The sequence below is a fragment of the Malania oleifera genome, chromosome 9 (genome assembly GCF_029873635.1).
Source record: "Malania oleifera isolate guangnan ecotype guangnan chromosome 9, ASM2987363v1, whole genome shotgun sequence".
NCBI classification, from domain to species: Eukaryota; Viridiplantae; Streptophyta; class Magnoliopsida; order Santalales; family Ximeniaceae; genus Malania; species Malania oleifera.
The window spans coordinates 61,692,159-61,704,789 of record NC_080425.1 but is presented as its reverse complement, the minus strand read 5'-3'; positions in this window follow the sequence as shown (position 1 = coordinate 61,704,789).

Here is a 12,631-nt window from a genome sequence, read left to right as displayed (position 1 = left end):
AAAATACCATTCTTCCTTAGACCCAATTCATGCTTTACATCACATATGGCTTGAAATGAGGAATAGCTTCCCAAGAGGGGGGAGGGGTCAATTGGATTCTTTTTACTATTTTAATGATTTATCAACTTTTAATTTTAACAACCTAGAAAACAATATATATATATATATATATATATATATATGTGTGTGTGTGTGTGTGTGTGTGTGTGTGTGTGTGTGTATAAATAATAACCACACTCAAGAACATAGAAATTTAAATTTACAAATCAATCAATGAAATCATGATAATTCAATCACTCAATTAAGATGTAAAAACTTTAGTTAATTTCCCTGTAAACTCTTGGCAAACACTTTACTTGATCAAGATTTCCGCAGATTAATCAAAGTACTCCCTTCTTAGGTTTCCGCAAACGATTAATCAAAACGTACTTTCTAAATATCAAGTATTTTTTGTTTCTTTCTCAATTTAGAAATTACAACCTGCACATATAAATCATATAACAATAGCAAGTAAGAAATGTAAAGTAAATCAGAGAGAAAGAGACAAGAGTTTTTACAAGGTTCGGCTTCAACATAGCCTACGTCCTCACCTTTGACAAAAACACCAAAGGATTCCACTATATTAGTTCCGTTACCTGGTGGAACAATACCAATTAACAATACACTCCTTCAATTAGGCTAGAGCCCGCCTCTCCAAATAACAACCCCTTATTTGGTTCAACAATTCAACAACTCAGAATCGTTTAAGAAAGATAACAAAAGAATATGTGTAAAAAAGAGAACTCTCACAGTAGAGTGAATTAATACACCAATCAGCTCACTTTATACCTCAAAGTAATTCAAATATAAGAAATTTCAAGCTCAATTACTTGGTATGGATTATCAAATATAAAGATTTTGATTGTTGGAAAACTTTGCTTTAGATTGTAAATCAATTTCAGATCAGAGATTTTATCTCAAAAGAATTTTAGATCCTTTGAAAACAAAATTTTGAATACTTGAAGATTAGTTTGATCTAAAACCTTAAAAAAAAAAACTTACTTTGATCTAAAAGCCTTTGAATATCTCTGGATCAGAAAAGTTGTTGAAAAGCACTAGATCTGGAAACTTTAGAGGATTTCTCAATTTCAAAATTCTTTTGAATATTTCATCAAAGTTATTTCTCTTGTTTTTGCTTTCTTTAAGATTAAGACTATTTATAGAGGCTTTAGAAATCATCCATTACTCCCAAAGATTTCTAAAATTCATTTTCAAATATTTTGAAATAAATGTATTCAAAAACGTGATTCAAAAAATCTTTTCGTTGAGAAATTTATTACAAATGTTCGAGTGGCAGTCGCTTGTCACAAAGCAATTTTCAAAACAGAATGCAGGCAGTCGCCTTCTAGAACCAAGGCAGTCGCCTTTCTAGCTACTGACTTTTAAAAAGATTTCTATTTTAATTTGGCAGTCGCCTGCCTTAACATGGCAGTCGCTTGGCCTTTCAGTATTTTAAAAAAAATTCTCTTCTTAAACCCTTTCTTTTTATTGATTTGAAAAATTATTCTTTAGAGTATATGTTTAAAACATATTTTTAACTTTCTATGAGCTTCAAATTTCTTTATACTTGAGATTTACTTTGAAGTACTTACATTTGAGAATATCCTTAAAAGTATAATTTAGTCTTCGAACTTGTTCTTCCATCATCTTTGTAGTTGCATTCTTTCATTTGAGCTTTTCTCAATATGACTTCATTCTTCATGCTCTTTGTAATCCATGAACTTTCTTATGCACTTGAACTTTGTTATTTTCCTGAAAACTTTTACTTAAAACATATTAAATATATCATTTGATTTGTTATCATCAAAATAAGAATTGTAAGCCTTATTAGGCCAACATGACTTTTACAACACTATCATACAATTTTGATTTTGACATTTCCAACAACAAATATTTTGCATGAAATATCATTTTCCATCAAAATACAATCAGTATAAACTAACCTGCCGGTGTCAAACCATTTTCTAGGATAAAAACATCTGGTGACTAAAATTCAAGAATCATCCGTGAGGCACCCCAAACCCGATGAAACACGTACCATATCTCCAACACTACATTCTGAGTCTTCCTCCACTACACTTGCAGATTTTGACAAACCCTTAGACATATATCAGCATTCCCGTTTCAACCAAACTAATGCCGGAGAATTCTCATCCATGATATGATACAACACGTCCTTAACCAAACAAAGAAAAAATGATTGCTCTCAATTCATTCCAAGTCGTTGCATCCATGCTATCCGGTTGAAATTCTGTATAAACCTTTCATTAAACCTTGTTGCACTAAGAGATCCTTCATTTCAGAGGCCATACAACACGCTCTGATACCAATTGTTGTGAAAATAAGGGTGACCTCTCCCAACAATGTGCAGCAGAATGAACATTATATAAAGGATCAAACATACATACTTGCAACAAACAAAATGGTGATAAACAAACACATTCCACAACCATAGCAATATAAAAAGAGTAAAGATAAGAGCAACGACACTAGGAATTACGTGGTTTCGACAAAGCCTACATCCACGGGAGCAATTGGTACGAGATTTCACTATGAAAATCAAAGATACACACTCAATATCTTTTCTCCTTCTCTTACCTCTCTCTCACTCTCTTGCATATCAAAATATGCCCAGAAGAACATATATAACAAGACCTCGGAGGCTTCCCACTGAATTCCCAACCGTCACATCATTTACATTTAAAATTCAAATAGCTTCTCGCAGCCCAGGCGCACTCATCGACGAGTACAGGTGATTCGTCGACGAGTTAGAGAAGACCCCTCATCGACTAATCAACCCACTCATTGACGAGTCGGCATCTTCTCGTCGACGAGCACAGGGCACTTGTCGACGAGTCATTGCTGCTGCACCAACATATGTTTTTTTCCCTTTGTTCATAAGCCCCCACAAAGTATAAGAGCCACACCATAAATAACATTTATACATAATTACAATTAAAAATTTTGTCAAACTCTGTACTCCTAAATAAAACTTAGATACTTGATGAGAATTGAATATGCAATGAAAAAAAAATACATATTCATATTTAACTTACACATGCTAAGGATTTTTTTTTTTTTTGGGCAAAGTCAGAAATCAAAACAAACCATTTTTTCAAATCTATTTGTATGTGTAGGGTCTAAGGTGCTTCTTCCTGGAAATATTTTAAGCGAAAATAAAATAATAACAACAAAAATAAATAAACTTAGAATATTATTATATTATTATATTAATATATTACGAATATGAAATTTTGTTTGTTGATGTACCTAGTTCAAAAATTAATTACAGAGCATCAATATCTGTACGTGTTTCTATAAACATAATATATTTTAACTAATTGATGTGTCTTCAATAATACTATCATTTTTCTTAGGGAATATAAGATTCTTACCTGTCCTTGAGAACCTTCACGTTAATCTCATTTCCTCAAATGTTACTATCTTTAGGATCTATTTTTAAACAATAACCAAATGTTATTTTAAATTCGTAAATCTATTATTAACGCATAATAATATAATTGGCTGAAAGAAAATATCCTAAATTACCCAGTCCTACCCACATCATGATTCATGTCTAAATTCTGGTAAAATCTATATATTAGAGTATGCATGACCCATATCCTATTCTTTGATACCAATTATAAGGACCTGAACCCAAGTGGGTTCTTACATATAAATTTTTTCAGTGGACACAATAAATTTCAATTATTTTTATTACTAGAACACTAATTAACTTTATTACAAATATACGTCTCAAATAGTAAAATTAAAATTTCTAAAATTCTAAAATACACAAACATATTCTAAATTGTATTATGTTAAATTTTTATTCTACTCTACTCTTTTTACTCCTGCCCAAGCACTTGTTATGCCAGATTTATGGTACACTCTTCAAAATTATCTGAAATGTCAAATAATAATTTGGGTGAAATAACGCTTAGTGAATAAGATTATTATTAGGTTGTGACCAAAATGAGCTTTTATAATATTATAATTTCTTAAAAAAATATTTAATATTATAAATTCAAAATTGCTTCTAAATAAATGTAAATTTTAAAAAAACTGTATAAAATTTTTACTATTATCTATAGCAGTAAAATTTTATAATCATATATTATAACTGTTAAACTGAACTTTTTAACTTTTAAAACTATAATTATAATACTCAATCATGTGTATAAGTTCAGTTTAATAGTTATAGTATATGTATATCATCTATGCACAAAAATATTCTTATTCACATAAACATATACTTTTTCTTCAATTCATCAATAGTTCTGTACATGTAATTCAATATGTATATACACATACTGTAAAAACCACCCTTAGGCATGTTAATCGTAAATCATGTTTACCCTTATGACTGGGTTGTGTGGTCCGAAAACTGGATTTAGTTGGTTGACCGGCCAAATTAAATCAACGTACATCATCATAAAGTGAGATTTTCCCTATTAAGCCCTGATCCGACCCGCGTGTGCATTCAGGAGAAATTCACTACCGTATAAAACCACTCTATAAACAGTGTGGGTGTACTTTGATCTGTTTAAACTTTAAGTTGCAGTACCGAGCATTCGTAATTTTTGTATCATCTGAGCCATAAGAGGTTTTGAAAATATCTTATTATATAATTTATACAAGTAAAATAATATCATGAAAATCTTATTTTTTTTTTCCTCATATTTTCATGAAATATGTACTGTAGGAATAAACTCATATGATCTTTACTCATATTTTCATGAAATATGTAACGTAAAAATTAAACTCATGCCACACAATTTTCGTGTTAAAAATATTTTTTTGAATAGAAAGTAATGCTGTAAATTACCTGAAAGGTTTAAAACATTTCTTAATTAAAAAATAAACGCAAGTATATTAAAGATAAAATGGGTATAATTAAATAAGTATAAAAATAAACTCGAAAAAAAATTTATTAAAAATAACTAACATAATCAAAATTTACTTACAAGTAAACTTGAGTATAAATTTTAATAAAAATATAATATAATCAAATTTATTTACTCTTTCTTAACCTTGTGAGATGATTACAATGAATATCTCTGAAAAATGAGATCGGAAATAGTGGGTGAGTGAGAATTTTAAATATAACAAAAATTTTCTATCTATCACTAATTCTTTCACTTACTAATCTTTCTCTTCCTTTGAAAATTTTTTGTAAAAAATGAAGGTGGAGAGGTTCCTATTTATAGGAAAATTTTGGAAAAGAAAATAAAACTTGTAAAAGTGTGGAGAGAGAGGTGAAATTGTAATTTTTTTAAAATAAATGAATGAGCAAAAAATAGACATGTAATGGGCATGAGATGGGCTTGGGATAGGGGTACATGTGGAAAAAATGGGAGTGCTTGCCGACACTCCCATTTAATTAATTTACTTAATTAATTAATTATTTTTGGAAACATTATTATTATTATTATTATTATTATTATTATTATATTTTTTAAACTATGTTTTAGTATTTTTTATGAAAGAAGAATTAAGTTTGAGTTTCAAAAACTAATGTGGGCCCCACATGATTTTGTGAAACTTGCACCATTTCGAGACTCAAGTGGGCCCTACGTAACTCCATTAGTTCTCATATGGTCTTATGGGTCCTACACAGTTTCGGGACTTATATAGGCCCCACACGGTCATGTGGGTCCCACATAGGATACCTATATTATTATTATTATTATTATTACAACTTATGTCAGTGAAAACATTATTTTATGTATATGTACTTATTTATGTATACAAATATTGTCTATCCTATTTATCCTATAAAATTTCATTTTGACCAGACCGAACTCCAAGAAGCGATTAAGCCGCAATGGTCTTTGAGCACTCACTAAGATAAGATTTTTCTTAAACATTAAACATGAAATCAAGGAACCTAATAGAGAAATACCTTCGTATTGATATTAACTTAATGATAATTTTTTATATTATTATTATTATTATTATATTTTTGGGGTCATTACAGATTTAGTTTGATTAATTTTATAATTTTATCAATTTGATAACAAATTTTAAAGTATTTAATATTTTATTTTTTGAGCTAGTCGAACCTTTGATTTATATGCTCAACAAAAATTAATGAGCTAGTCCATTTTTCGCAGTCCTGCATTTAACAATTTGGTGTTATTTAAGTCTCCTTTTGTAGGAGGTATTTTAAAATTGAAATTCGCTTAGTATCGTTTAATTGATTTAACTAAATTATTAGCATATTAATAGTTTGGTATTTAGACGACTTCGCTTGATTTTATAAAATTTTTTTATTAATTAAAAATTTTTAATTAATTTAATTAATCGATCTAATAAATCGTATCAAACTAAACAATCATTTGCTAGCCACCATTGGTGACAGAGATTATGATTTTTACTTATGGTACTTTTATTTTTGTTGGATTAATTTTATGAGATTGGACTATTGGGTAGAATAGATTGTAATAATTATTCTCTTATCTAGTTGTTATTTGTAAGATTTGAGCTTTAAGGGTTAGGAAACTTCTAATTAAGATTATATTTTTGCACATAAGTAAAGAAAGGTGAAAAAGCAAATTCGTCATTCCCATCAATATGCCTAGAAAACCTTTGATACTTGTATAGGAAATGATGTTTAATTCTAGCCAATATAAATGAGTTAATACGCCTTCTTCAATGTGTCAAATTCCTTTGTGTTAACTAAAGTCTCTTGGCCAACCTAACCCACTTTTAGTTTGTGAAACAAATGCATCTTTAAAAATTTAGTTTGTAAAATTTAAGATGTTTTCTCAAAGGATATTCTTAGAAATATTATCACAAAAAATTAAGATTTATGCAATATTATGTTTAGTTTATTTCACTATTTGTTGGGATACACATGAGTGAATCCTACCAAATGTTTCAATAAGATTACAAGAATATCCTTAACTTGTATGTAACGAAGCATAAAGGATAATTATATTTTTATAATATAAAATGATAAATTTTTTAATATTATATATTATGTGACTTTGGAATTAATTATGTTATCATATTTTAATATTATAATAGTCTATTATTGTAAATATTGGCTAACGATAATATATTATAAGATAGAATACATTATTATGTTAATTTCAAATGCAATAACAAAAAAAAGCTAATAATATAATTCAATATTAATTATATTTTCGTGACCCAAAAATATTATTTATATTTTTAATTAATATTACATTAAATTAAATCATGAATATTATAACAGGGTGTTACTATTATAATATTAGAGTATCTATACTTGTTAAAATAGTAAATAATCCAAAAAAAAAAAAAAAAATTCATGAAAAATTCATGCTTGTATGCCACAACAATTCATTTGGGGGGGGGGGGGGGTGGGACACCACTAGAAGCTAGAGTATAATAATGAAAGGAACTTTGGCAATAGCTTTGCATAAAGGGTAGGGCCCAAATGAAGTTGGCTGTTTATTTCGATATGCGCTATGAAATAGGGTTTCTATTACTATTACTACGTTGAAGTTGTAGATAGAACCATGGACCGAGTAAATAACCTTTGCTCTTTTAGATTATATGTTTTGGGGCTATTGGGAAATTTGATCATGAAAGATTTGTCCCTTTCCTCAACTTAGTTTGTACCTTGTAGTTTTGTATAAGACATTGTATAATTTGTTGGGGTATATTGCAATATGTTTAAGATTTTAAACTATATTTAATAATATTTTACATAACCTTTGCCCTTTTAGATTTTATATTTTGGGGCTATTGGGAAATTTGATCATGAAGGATTTGTCCCTTTCCTCAACTTAGTTTGTATGTTGTAGTTTTGTGAGACATATTGTAAAATTTGTTGAGGGTACATCGCAATATGTTTAAGTTTTTTTTTTTTAAACTATATTTAATAATATTTTAAAAGGTTTGAACAAGACAAGTTTTTTTTTTTCTTGACATATGTTTAGTTGGTGTAAAAAAATAGTAGATTATTTTCGTGCACTTTGATAAGCTTATAAACTCTTAATTTGCAGTAATATACTTTTCATTTAAATGCCAATGTCAATTTACTATATTAATTTTTGTTTATTCTATGATTTGAAAGATCTAACAAGCATACAAATCAAACAAGCACACATGTTTCGGACAATGAAAGAAATGTTGGCCAAAGCAAATAAAGGAGGCTCTCTTATTGATATGCCAAGTGTGGCACATAGGTAGCATTTTGAGAATTTAAATGTTTTTAAAACTGAATTGAATAATGAAGCATAAGAATGTCCTATTTCAAGTTCTTTTGATTAGACATGTATAACCATGTTGTATTTTTTTATTTAACAATTATATTATATTGATTATATAGAATTTCATAAGCATATATAACAAGTTTATATTTTACATCAATAGTTTTGACCTCTCAATTACTTATAATAAGTTTGTGGTTTGTCGCTATAGGCCATTTCACTTCCCCTCCCCCATTTCTTGACCTACCTCCTTATTCAACAAGCCTATAAGTCCAAAAACAAAAGAAGGCTATTCATAATTTCATATTTGTTCTTGCTATCTCCCATTATGGTTGCAAAAAACAAAAGTTTGGATGACTGCGAGGTACTGTAAGTCTCTTTATTTCCTAAGGTGTGATATGGTACTACAAGTCTCCTTATTTCTTAAGATAAGATTTTTTTTAATACGTTTTCACCAGTCATATCTATTATTAGCCCACAATCAAATCAAAACATGGTGGCCATCACTATTGCTAGGCTATTCACAGTTGGCAAATGATGACCCATTGCGCTAGGAGAAGATCTGAAGAGGAGATTTTGAAGTTTCAAATAGTAAATCACAAAGAATCTGATTCAGGTTGTTTCATCTAGGTCTTCTTATTCATTAATTTTAACATATTTGATCCAAGCCGGACTCTTCATTTAAGCTGGATCAGGAAGGGGTTTCATTATCAGCTCAACCATTCAATTTTTCTTGTCAAAATCAATTTTAAAAACATAGGAGAATTCAAAAACTTGGTTGGAACATAAGGATAAAATCAAGCTATTCGAAATTTAGTTAAATAACCTATAGTAGAATATATCTTCTGGATTCTTGGTTGAATGAATTGGTTAGTAATGTAGAGGACATGCCCCCTATGATCTATGATGATAAGAGTAGTAGGTAAATGAGAAAGCACATTTGAATTTGAATAAGAATTGATTGAAGTTGTTAACAAAGATTATTAAGATAGAAGTAATCAGCATAAGATCAAGGAGTTTGGGGGTATAATTTTTTTTAATTAAATAGTATATGTAGAAGAAGAAATGACAAGGGAGGGGTATTTTAACATCCTTCCAATATTACAATATTACCAACTATGTAACTCTAGTATTACAACATTAGAGTATTTACACTTAACTTGTTAAAATAATGAGAACAATTTAATCCCAAAAAAAAAAAAAATTAATGAAAACTAATTTAACATATTTTATTAGATTTTTTTTTTAAAATTTTTAGAAAATGTAAAAGTATAGTCTCCTATCTTTTTTTGTGTAGTCTAAATTTAATGTAAAAAATAAAATAAAAAATACATATGCTTGGCCTTTAATATTTAAAATAAAGGTGTGAATGAAATTTCATCCTCACATGCAAGCACAATTCATGAAATGATGGGGGGATGGATGTGGACGGATCCACGTGGTGGCCAAGCAGTGCAATCACCATGTGTCGCCACGTGTCGAAATGAGTGAAATGCAGTTTAGTTTTTCTTTTCCCTTCACTGATTCTTATGGGAGGAGTCACGTGGACCACTATATAAGATAGCATTGCATATTTACTAAAAGGGGGCTTGAGTATGGGGCCCATTATACGCAAGAGCATAATAATGGAAAAGGAACATTAGCGATAGCTTTATATAAAGGGTGAGGCCCAAATAGGTTTGTTGTTTATCTAGTTAAGCGCCGCATAGGAGTCTTTCTACTACCACATTGAAGGAGTAGTAGATAGGGGTGAACATAATTCGAGGAAACCTGAATTAACTGAATTAATTGATTAATTTCGGTCGGTTCGGTTCGGTCATGAAATAGGGTCGGTTGGTTACGATTTTATCAATTTTCGATTAATCGGTTATCGGTTCGGTTAATATGAATTATCAATTCGGTTAACCGAATTAATCGAATTGATAATTAATGATTCTAGTGATTCTACTCTTATAGTTTAATACCAAAATATTTTTTTTATTAATAAAATTAATAGATGAGATGCTTAATTAAGCTCGAATTAGTAAAAAAGTTATAATTATATTTTATTTTTAATAATTAATTTCAAATTATTTTGGTTAAATTCAGTTAACCGAATTACCTGAAAAGGTAATTCGGTCGGGTTCGGTTATCAGAAATCATTAACCGAAAATTTCGGTTAATTCGGTTAATTATCTGAATGTGGCCGAACCGACCGTTTGCTCACCCCTAAGAGTAGATGGAAACCATGTGGTGAGTACATAACCTTTCTCCTTTTAGGTTGTGTGGATGTTTTGGGGCAATTAGGAAATTTGGGTATGACTGATTTGTCCCTTTCCTCAACTTAGTTTGTATTTTGTATTTTAGAGGATGCATTGAATAATTATTTCGGTATAACATAATATGTTTAGTTTATTTAATTCATAGAGACTAATATTTAAAAAGGTTTGGAAATGACAAGTGATAGGATTAAAATAATATATGTGCAAGGACTTGGTCAAGGAAGATGAAAGGTTATCTCTACGTAAAGATGTAACCTAAAGCCTAATTATATAGGGAAGTGAGGGGTGTAATCCCCTAAATGATGGAGGGAAAATGAAGGAATCTAATATTTGGAATGAAAGCCTTATAACCTACTTTAATTTAGGTGCATAGCATTAAACATGAGGGTAGCTTGACTATAAAAGGAGGACTATTGAGGAAAGTAAGAGATCTCGAACTCATTTCTTCTTTTTGTTATCTTTTCATTGTTACCTTATCCATTCTAAACTTAAATATCAAAGTAATCCCCTAGAATACGCCTATGTCCTCCAAATTTCTTCATTCTTTGCAAGTGATTAAGGTTACAAATTGGTCATATGGATTTTGGTGGTAACATTTGGCATGCCAAGTAGAGGAAGGAAGAAGTTTTGTTGTCCCAAGACTATTTCAATCTCATATAACAATTCCAACTCTAAACACCGGGGGGTGGGGGGGGCGCGGCAATTCCCCCTTGTCGTCGTGGTTGCTGCATTACTATTGCCCCTCTTTACAAGGTAATGGAACTAATGGATCAATTTTTAGGCAATAGAGGTGATGGTCAGAGAAATTTGACAAAAAAAAAAAGAAAATAAAGATTCTTTAGGAGTGCAAAATCAAGCGGCACCACCAGCTCCAATCCATTAGTGAAAGGCAAGTTAGTTGTAGCCCCTATACATCAGGAGCAAAGTTTGAAAACTTCTCTTGGGCCAATTAAAAAGGTAGTAGTTATAGAAGATATTAATAGTATGAATGCTAATGAATGCCATTTTCTAACATACAAAGAAAAGACTAGGATGATAGATGATTAATTTAGACAAATGCTAAGGGAAGTTCGGAGCGATTAGTACTATGCAAACAATCCTTCTAAATTTTAGAACCTCCTTTTTACCTAGGTGATAGAAGTGCCTTTGTTGTGAAAATTCAAGATGATAGGGTTTGAAAAATATGATGATACTTTTGACCCTATAAATCATATGGATTCATTCAAAACTTTGATGCAATTTCAAGAGACACTTGATGCCATTATATGCGGAGACTCTACAGCAACTTTATGAGGAATAACATGGTCTTGGTATCAAATATTGAAGTGGCAATCCATTGGTTCCTTTAAGGAGCTGGAAAGGTAGTTCATGAGTCATTTCTTAGCTGCCGCAAAATAGAAAAAAATTATACCCATTTGATAAAATTAGTTCAACTAGAGAAGATTATTGAAGGAGTTTATATGTAGATTTACTCATGATATCTTGAAAATAAAATTTGGATCACGAAGTGATCGTAATAGCTTTGATAGCAGCATTACACCCAAGGGAGTTCCTTGGGTCCTTGGGGAAAAAAATCCATTGATGGATATAAGAGAGTTAATGGCTTGAGCACAAACGCATATTAATCTCTATGAAATGATGAATACTCTGAAAATAGGATTGAATTGGAGAAAGAGATCTTATTGAACTTTTATAAAAAGAGGAAAAGTGGGGGGGGGGGGGGGGGGGGGGGGGCTTTCGAAGCATCTTGGCACAACTAGGGAAGCGGTACTTCTAGCTAAATATCAACATTACAGCCTTTAAAATGCAACTTGCACTTACATTTTACAGCAAACAAAAGGGAGGAATTATGTCACTTGGTTGATACTAAAGAGATTGTATAACATTGCAAATGATATTGAGACCTTGATACTGGCAAGATCATCTCTTAAGTTTATAAAGAATAAAGAAAGAGATTTCAAAAACAAAAATAGGACTTTAGCAACTGTGCATGTGGACAATACAATTGCTTGAGAAACTATTGTGTTTTTTTTTTTTTTTTTTGGGGGCGCAGGGGGGGCTAGAACCCTAAGAGGGACCATAGAAAGAAAAATACAAGGAGGAAGAAATGAAAGGTATAACTAAGAT